Below are 16484 nucleotides of genomic sequence, written 5' to 3'. Positions count from 1 at the left end.
AGCATAAGCTTCCTTAATTGAAAAAATTTATTCCGACAGACCTGTCTTCACCCTTGAAAAGCAAATACGTTCAATTTTCGCCTCAAATGAAGCTACATTGAATGAATGTACGTTAAGGAGACCGATCCAAGCACACCCTCAGTCACTAAAAGCAACTGCATGAGTATGTTTTTCGAAAATTTCGCCAAAGCTATTTCAAATATGATAAATCAATCAATTTAACATAAAGCATGGTAAAATTCACATTCAAACCTGTAGAATCTTGTAAAGACGATTCCCAGGAGCACACAAAAATTTCTGAGAACTTCTACAGGTCATGTGATGATTTGCAGCTCTTGTTTGCGTTGGCACATGTTTCGCCTTGACACAATCTCGAACAGGAATTTCTTTGCTATGAACTCACTGACTTCCTCTTTTTAAGCAGCCGAGTGTTCCTTAGAAGTTGTTCTTTTGATTTATGGCATTGAAAACCTGTGTTTTCCTTTCAAGAACCACAAACTGCCACCTTGAAAATCCAGGCATGAGAGACGCGGCAGCCATTTTAAATTGCATACAAGGATCTTCCGTACGAATAAAGCAGACAGAGCTCTTCAACCTGTCATGGCACATGGCAAGCGCAGCTATGACGTTTTTAAAATCGATATAAAACCGACAACCGTATGAAATCCAGCGAAGATTGTCAAAAACTACAAGATACAACGAACCAGGGTATCGAACTTTGTTAACCTCGTTCCTTGGCCCAAAAGAAAAGGGTAGCACCTGTCACAAAAAGACATCATATTTATCGATGAAAGATCGCTAATAACCTTCGGCATGCCAAACCTTTACGGAAAATGGACTTACTTACTTATTTACACTACAAGATGACAATGTAGGTCCCAGCTTTGTAGAAGCTGAAACCACAATAAAAAAGTACCAAGGTGTAACAATTTAATACAAAACTTTACGGAAACTTTTCAATAGTCTTACCTCTACACAAGTTGCTTTTCAAAACCTAATAAGTGGAAATTTATCTTGAAATAGAAGAAGCAAATTCGTTTAAAGAAGAGGAAACTTATCAATACAATACCCATAAAATAATGAAATTGTAATGCCCGACTCCATCTCTTGGACATTCGGCCAATTTATTGTGCTATTTGGGGGTCGAGAATGCTCGGTTCCAGTTTCCTGTCAACAATTCAATCCCATAAGTGCGATCCGTGCACGAATACTACAACTCAAGTATGAGTCGAATCCTTTGGAATCAACATGCACCAACCCGGTAATCAAGCTCGAGTTGTGATAACCGAGCATGATTAAAGACAACTGTAATCCAGTTTCAGTTGTATTTGTATTTGGGTTGTAACTCGTACTAGGAATCTTGTACTCGTATACAGTTACGCAGAAAAGTAATATGATGCGAGGTTAGAAAGCATATGGCTTTGATTATGAAGAAGGCACCAAAAAAATATCAACAGCCATTGACAATACCGCAGCCAGACTTGAAAGTAAAACACAACATTGATTGCTTATCCTTTCCTTTGGTCTGCCATTTTGTCCAATATGCAACCTACCTAGCTGTCCCGAGAGACACCGGTGTGCTTGAGGGGACAGCTGTTAAAACTCACAACTCCATAAAAATGTTCCGTAAAGTTGTCTCAAGGGGGAGGGTTGTCTCAGGTACCCAAGGCTACATAAAAAGGGCCTTACAGACGAATCTTCCTTTAAGTTCATTTAATTAAAGGCAAAGGGAAATTTGGTTCAGACCAAAAATCTATTAAGTTGTCTGCCTTACGATGGTACCTGCTTAGGGACAGGCGACTGGAATACTCGCATTACCTGTGAATAATTTTTGCCATATGACTGCATGATCAGGGTTGGATTAAGAGGAGGGACTCAGTGAGGTGGTGGTGGTAGTGTGTGTATGTCTGCGTGTTTGTGAGTGAGGTCGTTCTTCTTAGTTATGAAAAGACAGCCCAAAGAGACAATATTTCTTTTTGTTCATTAATATTTGCTGGCACTGCAACCATGATCAAAAATGGTCCTCCAGACTGGAATGAAGAATCTGAAAGTACCTGTCGCTCAAGTCAGCTTTCTTCTTTTGGAAAACCCACAAAAGAAAAGTCATGTTATTTAAAAGCTATGCAACTGTCAGATCGTATGAGAAGCAGGCATGTGAGTTTTGCTCGAAGAAAAAAGCACCTCCCCCAAGATGACAACATGGAAGTAACTATAAATGTTGGTTTCAAAGGGTTTGATTTGATGAGGAGGACCTTATAGTCAAACCGGATGTTCTTTTGACAGCAACCTTGAAAACTTCTGCTGCAACATTGGTAATTTGATTGACAGGTTTGAGTGGAGCAAGTTGCTCAAATCATTTCGTAAAACTTGTTGTGATTTCCAAAATGTTTCAAGTGCTGCTGTAGTATTTTGAGGATAGATTTGCGAGTTACTACATTGAGGAGCCACTCAGCAACTACAATGAGCTTGTCAATTGCATGAGAAATGCTATACCAGTTCTTCAAGGCGTAGAAAATGAACAAATATAAGCATCATGCAAAGGTGCGTCATTGGAAACATTTAGAAATAGTGACAGGTATTGTGCATATACTGGAAGCTTTCAGAAACGCTTCGCCTTCCTTCACAAATGGGAATCAAACAACAGTTAATTATACCGTGTCACCTGTGTAAACTGAGTGAAGACGTACTAGCTTTAAAAGTAGTGGAGACGCAGAGTCGTCACCTGAAAGAAAACATAAGCATAGAAGAAATCTCATCGATCCATCATTGCAAGAAAAGGCAGTCAAAGAAGTCTCAAAAAAGGACCAAAAATATGGAAAGCAAAGAAAAGGAAAGGGATACCGATAATGGCATCCAAGAATCAGTCATTCAACTTAGAAGACTTACCAATCTTTCTAAATTCTGTGTTGGAAAAGCAGAGTTTATTCGCCCTGAAAAAGTGATAGATTTGAGCAATGCGAAAACACATTTGATCGTAGTCGATCGAGCCCTGAGGTTCCTCAGAGAACTGTACAAGCCTGCAAATGATCCCTGGACTGAAAATGATCCCCAAATTGAACCACAAATGATCCCTGGACAGGAAATGATCCTCAGATTGGACTGCAAATGATCCCCGATTGCCTCACCACAAATACGGAATGGAATGGACTCAAATTTGGACAGTGGATTTCAACCTTATAAACAACAATTTCCTTTTCTCAATAACACCAGTCGTTATATTTAAACTATCTGCATGCAAATTTCACAACTTTAAAAATTATAATATAGCAGCACCCTACAACACAACAATTTACCTATAAACTGTAACATGCATGTATATGATTTACTTATACCATTACAATGCCTAAAATGTGCAAGAATTGTACGAATATATCCCTTTCCTTACACGAAATTCTTTGCTTTTCACAGAGTCCTTCTCTCCTGGTCGTACTTCAGTCAATATAGTGAATCTCGTTGAATCAGTTGTGGCACTCCGCTGACTACTCGGAACGAGGTCTGAAGATCATTGAATTAAATGTACACATTGAATCGACTATATGCATTGAATTGAATGTACGCATTGAATAAAAACCCATTTTTGAATTGTACTACAAATGTTTACACCTCCTCAATTTCTAGTTTGATATGTCGAGTTTGAAGGGACTATAAGTTACGTGTATTATATTGTAAAACTATTTCATAGATAGAAAATAACGGGACTTAAATGTTGCATTACATGCCTTACAATAATATTTAATTGCTATTTCTTGCGCTATTTTTTTAATTCAGAATAATAATTTTATAGTTGTTCCAATAAAAATAAAATTTTAACAAGAATACCCTGAGTTTACATGTAATGAGTATATGCTGTAGTCAGAAATTTTCGTTAGGTAATTTTTTTTAAACTAAGTAATATCTTTTTTTACGAGGCAATTTTATTTTTAACAAGGTAATTTTCTCCAACTATTTTTTTTTAAATGAAAGGTCTAAACAGGGATTTAATTACGTTCTAATTCGCTTCGCTCAAACGAACGTAAATCATTTTACCCTTAAATTCCCGTAATACAAACAAATCACACAAGAAATATGGTAGGATGCGCAACCGGATCCAACACAGTTTATTATAAGATAAATAGCTACTAATACATAATAGACTGAAGAAAATTACAAAACTGTTTGTTACTGAATACAAGACAACTTGCAGGAAAATCACAAGACTGTTTTTTTTTTTTTTTTTTTTTTTTTTTTTTTTACAATTCATAATAAAAGCATGCATTAAATAATATACATTCGATAATACATTACAAACCTAAACACTTAGTTACTTGTAATCTGCTTTCAAGGCTTTCTTCTACATACATATCCTTGGCCGAATCAGATTTCCATCTACCATGCATTTTAAGAAGCCTTTCTGGAATTGAGTTACAACTATTACGTACCGCAGAAGTAATACCACCGGATCTTAAACTATGAAGTCCGTAATCATTAGGGTTGTAACCCAGCTGACTTAAGGTATTCCTTAAGATATCTCTACAAGTAGTATAAGAAATCTTACCACTTCTAAGGGTATAGATAGAACTACTACGGTGAAAAACAAGCGGTCTAAATAAAGGGAGAGAACTACATAAGTCAATACCAGATAAATCTAAGTACCTTTGTAAAACACTAACAGGACAGTACTTAGACTTGGATGCGCTAATGAAGACGTAATTCCCTTCCCTATAAACATCAGTCTTACTACGAGGTACAAAAATTCTAATATAATTACTGTGAAATTCAATATGCTTAGGAGCGATACTGCATAATTCGTCATAACGAAAAAATCCTGCAAAAGCTAAAGAGCATAACGCGGCGATACGAAGATTCTTTAAATTAGCGTCTTTCTTATTATGGATATCTAAAATACTCCTTATGATATCTGTGGTAATAGGCTTCTTTTTCACAACGGGCTGTGATTTCTGGCGTGTAGCAGACTCGACAATATTCCTGCAAAAGTCACTATCCAAAGGATTACGATCCAAACTAGGGACAAAGGAATGAAGCCATTTAAGGGCGGCATGGGCTAAAATTACTGAGGAACTAGAGGTGCAAGACTGCTGAACTTCAAATAAATAAAGAGAAACAACACTAAGAGGAAAAGGTAGCTGCAAGTTGAAATGCTTACTTTTACACCACTCAAAAAACTTCCTAATTACGCGAACGTAGGCTTTAGAAGTTGTATCCGCCCTGGACTTCAACATAACTTCTAAAACCTGATAAACGTTGCTTGAGGAAAATTGTTGAAAACCTTTCCAGGACTTACTTGACAAAATTACCTGGAAAGAGAAGAACAAAACATATACACTAAAAGAGCAAAAAGAACATCCGCTCATAACCGAACAAAAGGAAAAGAAATAAGAAATAACGATCATGGGGCCAGTGCCACATAAAAGGATAAACCATAATTATTTGAGCCAGTGCCCGATATAACAAAATTCATTAACTAGGCCAGTGCCGCATAAAACAACAATACGTTGTTTAAGCCAGTGCCATGAGAAATGATAAACCATTGATTAAGCCAGTGCCACATAAATAAACAATATATTGTTTTGGCCAGTGCCACCAAAATGATATAATGACTAGGCTAATAGACACACCATCAAATAGATTACTCAGTAAATTTCAATCTCAAGGCAATAATATTTCCTGTGAAAAGATCAGACCCTAAGAGCGAATTAGGGTTCCTACCGTGGGTTAGAACCTCCTTCCCAATATAAATACTGTGGGCAACAAGATAACTACTATCCTTAAGTGTAATTAAAGGCCAGAAATGAGCCGAAGGCCAAAGAGGTACAACAAGCGTACCAACGGCCTGCTGAGATTTCAAATAGTGCAATACGCGTTGGACGATACCAACTGGAGGAACTACTAGGCAATTTTCCCCTCGAAGAGACTGAAAGAAAAAATCAACACCCGAAGTATTGGGGTTCCAAAACCTCGAAAAGAATTTGGGGAGCTTATGATTATAATAATTAGCAAAACAATCAACGCTATGGGGCCCCCACCGGGCATCAAGAAAAAGAAAAAATTCTTCAGTAATTTGCCAATCATCAGTGTCGATTAAACGACTAATATAATCGGCTTGCTGATTCAAGGTGCGAGGAATCCATTGTACTTCCAAATGAATCCCCAATCGAATACAAATATCAAAAATCCTTCAGGCCATCTTATGCAAATCCAATTTCATGCTGCCCACTTCAACAATCTTAGCAGCTGCTTGGCTATCAGTAAACCACTTAACGTGTGAACCCTCAAGCACTGGAGCAAATGATTGTAATGAAAACCCAATAACAGACAACTCCCTCCACGTAGAACTTTGAACGGTCTCGCTCTCCGACCACATTTTGTGGCACACAAAATCATTGTTCAAGTCAATAAATGCTCCACCCCCGGTAGCACTAGCATCTGAATAAACAAAATAACTAGGATCTTTACTTACAAAACAATACCTAGTATTGATATTAACCATATTAACCTTCCAAAAATACAGTTCTTCCTTGCAATAATCGTCAAGACGGAATACAGAATCCCAGTTGTCTCTGCACAAGGTAGACAAGACACAATTACTGGTCATTATCCTACCAATGTTACCAACCACAGGCCCGGTAGAAATAATTTGACCCGTAAAGGAGGCCAACTCTCTCGCAGACACTTTCAGATCGGCTTCAATAATATGATTAATTGTATTGATGATCTTAATAATTCTTCTTTCAACAATTTTTAAAGTACCCAGTGCAGAATTCCAGGTAATACCTAACCAATCCAATACTTGGGTGGGTTCCCATACAGATTTCTCTTCGTTGACAACAAAACCCGCATTATACAAATCCCCCCTTACAGCTAGGGCCTTAACACGACAACTTTCCTTATCCTGAACAATCGCCCAACCATCGTCAAGGAAGATGGCTATACAAAGACCCTGAATTCTCCAATACTTTTCTAAAGGCTTCAAAACCTTAGTGAAAACGTAAGGGGCTGAGGAGAGACCGAACGGGAGCACAGTGAAAACATAAAATAGTTCGTTAACGGAATCAGGTGCCCGCCATGAAAACCCCAGAAAAATTTGGTGTTCCTGTGCAATCTCGATATGATGATAGCCGCTTTTTAAATCAAAAGAAACAATGTACGCGTCTTTCGCAAAATAAGCCATAGCAATTTTCCAGTCCTCATACTTAACACTTTGCTTAATTAATGACTTATTGACATGGCGCAAATCAAGAATTAACCTCTTCTTGCCGCATGGCTGTATAGAAACTGACAAGGGGTTTACAACTAAAGGCTGTTCTTTAACCATACGCACCCGACCAGAGTTAACAAGCTCAAGAACGGCTTGATCCACAAAAGCAGCATGAAGTCGAGCCGACTTATTATTTCTAAGCTTTACAGGCAATGGAAAACTGATGAATGGCAGCCTGTAGCCGTTTTCAATAATTGACAGAATAAAATCTGGAGCACCTATAGATCTCCAGAAACCTAAATTATTCTTCAAATTACCCTTGACACCTAAAGAACGCCCGCTTTCAAGTTCGTAATTCTGTGTAATTTGATCTACCTGCGCCAAATCATCCTCATTGCTTCGGTTGAGATGATTGGCCTGCGGTCGGCTTGTTGTAGGAGATTCCAGGGCAAGCATTGTAGCTAGAGGACTGGTAGCTCCCTGACCAGAACACGGATCTACAGTCCTTGGCCCAGTGTCCGAATTTGCCGCATTTGAAACAACGGAAGAAGTCCCCAGAAGCATCTCTACGGCCTAAAAATAAAAGCAATGACGAAACCAGTAGTAAACGGAGGGGGGGGGGGGGGGGGGCGCAAACCAGGAGGATGAATAAACTGTATGAAACCGCGAGCGTGAATGGCACTCAGGAGACAGCGGAGAATATAAATACTAATACTTGGCCAATCAGAACATGCATGTAAATCAGAATGCACAATAGTGGGTGCGGCAGGTGTGAAACGAAAACAACTGCAACTAATTACTTGGAATACCAGCGGAAAATACATTTACGTTCTAATTCGCTTCGCTCAAACGAACGTAAATCATTTTACCCTTAAATTCCCGTAATACAAACAAATCACACAAGAAATATGGTAGGTTGCGCAAGCGGATCCAACACACATGAATATACAAAGTAAAGAGGGGGCTCTTTTTCTTACCACGAAAAAGCTGATTATCAGCGCCAGAAGTAATTCTTGCTTTCTTTCCACGATCACTAGAGAGTTGATCCTTTTGACGTCTCTTGCGGCTCGCCGCTTCCCTTGCCTTCTTAAGACGCTTTTCATCTTCGGAGCCGGATGCAAGCTCGTCTGACTCGTACTCAGCTACAACCTGCCAGCCGTCCCTACTTTTGTCCGCGATTTTTATCAGCTTCTGTCGCTTTCGAATACGCTGCCTGCCTTCTTTGGAAAGTTTCTTGATTTGGGATAAATTTGGCTCGATACTTTCACTTTCAACTTCAATGCCTTCAAAATGGCATCCAATTCGGCATTAAGTTCAAATTGTTTCTGGTTCCCCTTGAACTTTAACTGCACAACTTCTTTATCTAACTTACTCCTTTGCTCGATTTGCTTTCCTTTATCTTCCAATTTTTTCTCAAGAAAATCCTTAAACATGGAAAAAACTTGATCAACGGCTGCTGAGTTGCCTCCACTATCACCTGAAGACGTTTGGCCTACTTCAGCCGGAACGGACGAACCTTCGCTCTGCTTCCGGTCGTTGGGCATTCACACGAAAAGGGAGAACGCAAACCAGGAGGATGAATAAACTGTATGAAACCGCGAGCGTGAATGGCACTCAGGAGACAGCGGAGAATATAAATACTAATACTTGGCCAATCAGAACATGCATGTAAATCAGAATGCACAATAGTGGGTGCGGCAGGTGTGAAACGAAAACAACTGCAACTAATTACTTGGAATACCAGCGGAAAATACATTTTATGGGGTGTAGTAAAAAATAGGGGCTTGGTTTTTTGGGGGGTACGTCTAAAAACAATGGAATAAAAAAAAAGAACAGATGTCTCCCCTCCCTTCCCTCTCCTCTTACTTTGACTCCCCCTGGCTATCTCAACTTGGGCACCCCTCCCTAATTACCTTAGAGTCCCCCAATTAACTTATCCTCTACCATACCAATTTTCTTTTCTTTCTCTTTTTTTTATTAAGTTTACCTACCTGGTTTTGAGCCACCAGTCATCTGCTCAAAGTCTTCCTCCTTATCCACTGTGCTAGAATTGTGTCAGTTGTAAAATCACTCATATGTTTAAGTCATTGTACGCCAAAGAGTGATAGCGGCTTGTGGCAACACATGTGGAGTAGAAGGCTCGAAATTGCTTACACAACTAATTAATTCAAGCTCTGTGATTGGCTGAAACGTTATTTTTTCAGAATTCTACTAAAAAACGGCCAATAAAGTACGAAGCCTTTGTGTTGTTTACGAAAGGTACATCATACCTATTGTTCTGGATAATTACGTGACATTCATATGTGGGGAAATAATTCAAAGCGATTCACTGATTTTCAGTCCCATGGAGTGGCCAAATATTTTGCAATTTCTCAGTAATGTCGGGTTTAAACGCTTTTAAGTAGAAAAGTTAACGTCTGTCTTTAATATTGATAAGTTCTTTGTTAAGTTTATTGTTCGTTTGTTTTGCTTTCGGGCAAAATGCCCTTTGGTGCTTTGTGTGCTTGATCCAAGCACGAAGAATGGCATCACTTCAAGCAACGTGATCTCTGTGTAGCTACCTTTTATGTATAGGTAATCAGGTGATTTCAAGTGCAATTAGGAATAAAAAAGCCGCGTAAATCTTTTCATCGACTAACAAAATTGGGTGAGTGCAATTTCTAGTTTTTTTTTTGCAAGTGCTTATAATTCCAAATTGCACGAGAAAAATTATGGAATTACCTATTAATATACATGAAAAAATTTCAAGATAGCTTATCATAATTTAGCAGAAGCAATGCCCACAAATAACATGCAAAAATAATTTATTCAAACCTTGAAAATGTCATTGTGTGTTCAGTCAAAGTAACGCCTTCTATCAAAACAACAGTTTTCTTTTTTTTAAGCATTTTTAAGCCGCAATTAAGTTAAAAGTCTGGCTAATCAGTTTAAGGAATTGTTCAGTCTGTATCCAGATCACTTTCAGTGAAATGAAATTGTGGTTTGCGAAGTTTAATGACAAATGAGGTCTTGCTGTTGAGGTTGAATGTGACATTGAGTTAGTGAAGGAATTAATCGGATTCTGCACTTGTAAGCTCATCATTTGTGGAGTTACTTCACTTAAAGCAGAAGAACCAGATGAACCACCTTTGGCTGATGTACTGACGAAATAATGCAACTGGACATCTCTCTCCGCCAGTCTGGAACATTCTGGACTGAAACTGTCTTGGCTTTCCATTCAAACTTCCAGGTTTGGTTTTCATTGGCCCTTCAGCAAACTCAAGAAATTCAAGGCCACCTCACCTTTCATGATTCTGAAATCCTCCAGTCTCATTCCGTGGTGTTCCTGCCTTCCCTGGAGACCAAACTGTTGGTTAAGTAGCCACCACATTGTATGAATTAAGGATTCTGGATTTTTAGAACCGAGTTTCTTGCTCTTTCAGAGAATTTCTTCTTCCTCTTTGGGTAGTTGTCGGGCTTTGTTTGGGCACTTGCTGCAGCCAGCCAAGCAAAACTGTTTTGTTTTCCGTCCAGTACTTGTTCGGAGGTACTGAATTCTCTGTCAAGGCCAGTCAAAAAGTAGGAATCCTAATGCAGCTACACAACTTGATACCTTGTAATGCTAAATTATCGCTTTACAAGTCCTTAATTCAGCCCCATCTAACCTACTGCCATCTAGTCTGGCACTTTTGCAATGCATCGGATTGGAGAAAGCTCCAGCGGATTCAGGAGAGAGCGCTAAGAGCGGTGTACAAAACCAGATCAGCACCCTATCAAGAATTGCTAGACAGTGCCAAACTACCAACGTTCTACAAAAGGCGTCTACAAGACATTGCCACATTGTTGTCTAAAGTTAAGCACAGTCTCATACCTGTGAATATTTCTGATATTTAATTTAAAGAACACTCAGTATAACTTACGGAATAGTGACTTCGAACTCCCAAGATTCAAAACTCTAAGATTTGGTAGGAATACAATAAAATATATGGCACCTCTCATTTGGTCGAAGTTGCCAAGACACTTATGACCTCGTTTAAGAGGAACATAAGGAAAGTTGACCCTTCAACTCTTGTAAATATTTTAACGTTTTTAGGCTTTTTAACAAATTTTGTAAATGATTACATAACGTACACGCAATTTTCTTTAATTTTTTTAATTTGTACTTGGTACTTAACTTATTATTTTACAGTGTCCCCATAAAGCTTATAGCCAAAAACATAGACACTTAAATAAAGTTTTCATTCATTCATTCATTCATTCATTCATTCTGTCGCAAACAATGGACAGACTATAGCCTTTGTTCTTCAAGTGTCTATCTAGAGATGCAATCATCCCCTTCAGGCTTTCTGGTTCATAATCTTTGCCTTGTTTGTTTTTATTGCTCGAGCAGTGTGTTAAGCTCAGCCAGCTCATAATTTTCTATTTCCTTGGCAATTCTCTTAGCATTGAAACAATTGATAACATACACATGCACTATAGTGTACACTGAAATAAATTACAATTAGATTGAATCCCTTGTAGGAAAGAAACTCTCTTAACTTGTAAATTGCATGTATGTACATGCAAGACCGGGAATGACTCTCTTAACCTTGCATTGCTCAACAGAAAAATTGTGGCGATAAAGAGCGTCAACTGGATTATGTAACAAACAAACAAACACGAAAGTTGGAGATGTTTTAAGCTTGAAATGTAAGATTGCAAAATGCCGTTTTCTTTCTGCTCCTAATTCAGGCAGTCTAAAGAAAAGTTAAAACTTTGGGATTCGATAAGCACTGGCAAAAGGGTAAGGTCTCCGCAATTACCATATGTAAATTACCCAAAATTAGACACCCTGTGGTCTGACCTCTGTTAAGGGACCACCTCCCGTAAGCGACCACATATCCTTGACATTATGGGTGGTCGCGACCACATATCCCTGACATTATGGGTGGTCCCTTACGGGAGGTTCGACTATATTATTAGAGGAGAAAAATTGCATTCCTGATGCAAAACATGGATCAAGAAAGCGCACGATTTGTATGGCTTGCCAAAGACATATTAGGGTGTAGGAAAAATGCCGAAAATTAACAGTTGACGTAAGTAAATTTTCAAAAACTTCTGCTTGTTGTTACATCGATCGTAGTACGATTCATCACACCTGTGCAAGGATATGAATCTTGTCACAAATCCGTGTTCTGCAGTTCTATGAAAAAAAGTGCTATCAAGAAGCAAACTTCAGTTGCATTTCTCGATGTAACTTGAATCTGTTTTCCTTTTCCTTCAGGGAGAGTTTCAAAAGGAGAAGGATAGCTTACCTTCACAACATGTTGAGCTCAAAACTGACCCTGCGATTGACTTGGTACCAGATATGCAAACGGTAAGCTATGGTATATTTTATTTATTTTTTAATTTCAGGTTGCTTGAATTGAATTATTTGCCTTAACTGATCTCTGAAGACTCCAGTTCACATGTTTATAGTTCATAATGTGAAAGTGTTGTAAATTATAAACTAAAAACATGCCTGTCATTCCAGGAGATTGCAACATCTTTTCTTATTGTAAGCTTATGTGCTGGGTTATTTATATTGGAGTGTACTTCTCCTGGAGGTCTGGCTGCCTAGAAAGCTTCCATGACTTGTATAAGTTGGAAGAGAAATATATAAATAAATGAAAATGAGGGAAAGTGAAATGCTGTCTTTGCTAGCTCTCCATAACTTTGGTTGTTCCTTTATGCCAACATTTGAGACTGAAGTGTTTCTGATGCAACTTTTTCAGGTCAACACTGAATCAGATGTCACAGACAATAGCAAAGCTGCTACTTCACATTTGAGTGCGTCGAGAGGAACACAAAACTATTCTTCCTTTGAGGCCTTACCAAGAAGCCCAAGATAGAACCAAAAGGTCCATGCATTTGGAAATGATTGAGACAATAAGGACAGTGGCGGTGAAGTATGTAAACTTCGAACCTGAACCACCTTTAACCCTTTGCGGACCACTGTCCGATATATCGGACACCTTAGGTGACTGCAATTTTTTACTCAGCAGCGATCCCAAATAAAAGTTACCAGGCCCCCACCGTTACTTTCGTGTTTACAGCGCCTGTAGCTTTCATTAGCGAGCATTTTCGTCTTTCTTTCAGCGTTTCATCGATATTTTCCGGCTTTTTATTCGCGATTATCTTTGTACAGCTTGTCACGCAGGGAAATTATTTATTCCGCTCAAAATGTGGCCGACTTTTTCCAAGGAACCTTTGATATTCCTCTCGATGGCATCGAATCGGACATCGAAGGCTTCGAAGGCGATATTTCTGATGTCGCTGAGTCCTTAGATTCAATTCCAATGGAAGAAGATGAAGAAGATTTGCCAAGGTTTCCTGATCAAAGCAGTGAAGACGAAGACAGTGACTCTAGTGAAGACCGTGATTCTGGCGAAGAAGAGAGAGAGCGTGGCCGTCCTGCACGTTTTACATTTGAAAACGTTGCATGGAGTGAACAGAGGAGTGAGATGGATATTCCTCAATTTCGAGAAGAAGTTGGTCCTACAAAAATTCTCCCAGCTGAAGCTTCAGCAAAAGATTTTTTCTCCTTGCTGGTGGATGAGAGGATGCTAAGCAATACCGTGCGTGAAACAAACAAATACGCAAAACAAAAGCTAGAAGAGTCTGGGAAAGACTCGTCACTTTGGAGCCCGGTTGATTTGACAGAACTAAAAGCATTCATAGGGCTTCTTATTGCAATAAGTTTCCATTCTCTGCCTTCATTGAAAGATATATGGAGTGAAGATTGGATTCTTGGCATGCCTGCACTCACAAAGGTAATGAGCCGGAAGAGATTTCTTGACTTGTTGTATAACATGCATGTCAATGACAATTCAACTTTGACTTTGACAAACTTTACAAAATAAGACCATTTCTTGATGACTTGAAAACCAATTTCAAGGTACAGTACAACCCTCACCGGGAGCAAGCTGTAGATGAGGCAATGGTAAAATATAAAGGAAGAACTTCTTTGAAGCAGTACATGCCAATGAAGCCTATCAAAAGAGGCATAAAGTTATGGTGTCGAGCAGACAGTATCAATGGGTATATGTGTGACTTTGATGTTTACACAGGTTAACAGCCTGGTGGAGTTCAGCACGGCTTAGGCTACACTGTTGTGTGGAATCTTTGCCAGCACATAAAGGGCAAATGGTACTGTCTTTTTTGACAATTTTTTTACTTCTTGTAAACTTATTGAAGACCTTTACCGCGAAAACATTCTCTGTTGTGGAACTATCAGGAAAAACAGAAAGGAATTTCCTCCTGCACTTTTCCACAAGGACACAATAAAGAATTTACCTCAGGGTAGTGCTTTGTGGAGAATGAAAGGCCTAATTCTACATGTCTTGTGGATGGAGAAGAGAGCAGTTTGGGTTGCTGGAACCACAAATGCAGCTCCTCCAGCTGACCTACCAGAAGTTCAAAGAAGGGCTAGGGATGGAACCCTACAAGCAGTGACATGCCCACCCATAGTGTCAACCTACAACAAACACATGGGTGGGGTCGACAAAAATGATCAAATGAAATCATATTATCAAATTTCTGTCACTGGGAAGAAGTGGTGGACAAGGCTGTTGTTTGACCTTATAGACAGGGCTATCTATAACGGCCTTGTTCTCCACAATGAATCTCCAAACCATAGGAATAAGCTCGCAAAGGATCTGAGAGAGAATGGAAAGGAGATGCACAGTCTGTACAGCCTACAAATCAAAAAAGAAAACAAGTTTTTATTGTCCAGACTGTGATGTTGGATTATGTGCTGCCCCGTGCTTTGGAATCTATCACCAACAAAACTAAATAATGACAAGGATACTCCAAATCAGTCAGAAATAGTACATTTTATTACTTACAATATTTACTAAAGAGAAAAAGCAAAAACTTGGCAGAGAATAGAACTATCTCAGCTTTAGTATTGCTTTATCTCATTTATTGCTCTTGCGAGAGGAGTACCTTGGTCAGAAAAAGTGACTTTTTATTGTTGTATAGATGTAATTACTAGGTAAATTAGGTATCAAAACAATAGTTAGGAGTTGTAAGAAATAATTGGCCACACAGCCGATTTTTTGAGCTGCTCACTTTTGTTTTATGCGCATTTGAAAATGGGAGAATAAATCGAAGTTTTGCCTTTGGTTAAATATTAACTAATATTATGATGTCATAATGACGTAGTATAATGTCACTAGTTAATTTTTTGACGAACATTTTTCTTGCAAGTTAACTTGTGAAAAAATTATCAAAATATGTTAAACAGTTTTGGAGATATGGCTATTAAATCAGAAGCCACTGAAAAGTTTGAAAATTCATGAAAATTAATTTGGTCCACAAAGGGTTAACGTAACTAATGGAGGAATTTGTGCAAAGCAGAAATTGGCAGCAGCCATTTGGCTGTTCATGGCTACAACAACCACCTCATGGAAATGAATTTCTTCAAATCTCAGCAAAGGAGTACAAGAAATGTAAGGACAAAGAATCTACCAAACAAGTCAAGGACAATGCTTCGTTACAGAAACAGAAACTTTTGATCGGCAATACAAAGGCACAAAGCAAAATTGCTTAGTTTAAAGATACCCCGTGGATGTAAACTCAAGGGTTCAGTTTCAGGCTCAAGCCAAAAGCCTTGGTAGAATTCGTCACTATGGGGACAAGAAAGGAAGATTGCTATCAATTGTGGCCCATGACTACCCATACACTTTTCTGCAAAACTTGTTTCAATATTCCCCAAATACTATTCCTGCAGCAAGAGTCCATGCTATCCTGTTTGGACGTGGTGGTGTTCCAGCCAGTGAGTTTAGATTAAGCAGGCAGCGAGTAAGTCCAAAAACGTTAGAAGAACAGACGGAATTTCTTAATCATGATGACATTGCCAGAGAATCATCATGTGGTGGACTCTTGATTGATGGCAAAGAAAATGCTTTACGTTATTGGCAAGACTCCCTTAAAAACATTGAACAGAGTACCTTTTGGAAAACCTCAACAGTGTCAAGAGGACATTTATTTACACACACCGACCACAGAACTTTCACATGAACACCATGCTTACAGGACTGTGTAATTTATGTGACGATTATGGTCATACAAACTTTGATCTGGTGTGTGAACTTTTTCGTGAAATTGAAAACCTGGGAGGAGAAACAACAAACGTTGCCCCTTCTTCTGCCATCTTGGATTATTGTTTTGACGTGAAAAAAAGTTATTCTTAGTCTTTTGTTCTTGTAATTGTGCATCTTTTCAAAAATTAATAAACTTCTAGTAAACTATGCCTTTTGTGGCTGTATGCTGCTGTCCTTTCCATTCT

General features: G+C 38.7%; 2 pseudogenes across 1 annotated transcript; one reads left to right on the top strand and one right to left on the bottom strand.

The window, feature by feature from the left end:
• The window catches only part of LOC146486383 (uncharacterized), a 93550-nt pseudogene that overhangs the window by 66977 nt on the left and 10089 nt on the right, over nucleotides 1-16484 (top strand).
• Nucleotides 7442-8950, bottom strand: LOC146486384 (uncharacterized; annotated as a pseudogene). The gene is made up of 2 exons (XR_014860370.1): nucleotides 8173-8950; nucleotides 7442-7768 (listed from the first exon to the last, which is right to left on the bottom strand). The product of XR_014860370.1 is annotated as an uncharacterized LOC146486384 (transcript).

Source organism: Pavona decussata, unplaced genomic scaffold, assembly GCF_977016875.1.
Source record: "Pavona decussata unplaced genomic scaffold, jaPavDecu1.1 SCAFFOLD_21, whole genome shotgun sequence".
NCBI classification, from domain to species: Eukaryota; Metazoa; Cnidaria; class Anthozoa; order Scleractinia; family Agariciidae; genus Pavona; species Pavona decussata.
The sequence above is the reverse complement of the archived record's forward strand: the minus strand, read 5'-3'. Positions and strand labels throughout refer to the sequence as shown.